Source organism: Buceros rhinoceros, unplaced genomic scaffold (assembly GCF_000710305.1).
Source record: "Buceros rhinoceros silvestris isolate BGI_N320 unplaced genomic scaffold, ASM71030v1 scaffold26653, whole genome shotgun sequence".
NCBI classification, from domain to species: domain Eukaryota; kingdom Metazoa; phylum Chordata; class Aves; order Bucerotiformes; family Bucerotidae; genus Buceros; species Buceros rhinoceros.
In genome coordinates this window covers 851-1721 of record NW_010402200.1, presented here as the reverse complement: position 1 = coordinate 1721, position 871 = coordinate 851, and positions in this window count along the sequence as shown.

Genomic DNA, 871 nt, shown 5'->3' with positions numbered 1-871 from the left:
GCTCAGTCCTCGTGGCTGGGCTGGGCTGGCAGGGCCATGCAGAGGGCAGAGATATGGGTGTACAAAAAGAGCAGGGACCCTGTTCCCCGCCTGCCAGGGCTTGCTGGGGGAATTGTGAGATCCGTGTGCCCCATGGGACCCCACCGGTGTCAGAGCGCAGAGCTGGGCTCAGCCCGTGGCGGAGGCAGCAGACCTGCCTGGCTGGCTGGCCCTCGAGCCTGCCGGGTTAAGACCAGCACAGCTCCTCTCGCTCCAGCCTTGTGTGATGGGTGACCCCAAAACACTACTCAGAGGCGAGATACGGCGAGGGAAGTCACCGCCGCGCTACATGCACACAGGCAAAGCACAGGGCAAGGGCTGTAGAGGGGACTGGCCTGAAAGCACCCAGGAGAGACGTGGCGAGGAGGAAACAGCGGCCGCTCCTCTGCTCCTGCGGTCACAAGTTCACTCAGGCCAGAGCAGGATCCAGGCACGGGGTCCAGCGTTTGTGCAGGCAGCAAGCCAAAGCAGAGCCGGTCGTCGCCGTCACCAGGGAGGGCAGCCCGTCAGCTCCCAGCCTCTGAAGCGAGCCGGTGCTGCGCATGCAGGCGTGGGGCAGGGGAGCTGGGCAGCAAAACAGGCACTCGTGGGACGCTGCAGGCTTTGAGCTGGGCGAGACGAGGGGTGTCTGGTAGGAGTGAGCAGGCAGAAAGGAGTCCAGGAGAAAAACTAGCCAAGGGGGAAGCTGGTGTCCGCAGCCCTTGTCAGTCACTACCTCTTCCGTTGAACAAATATACATAAAAACAATTCTTGAACGCAAGAAGGGACATAAGACACGACTACTGTACAGAGAGGCATGGCGCCTGGGCGGGAGCGGGCCACCGGTACGCGA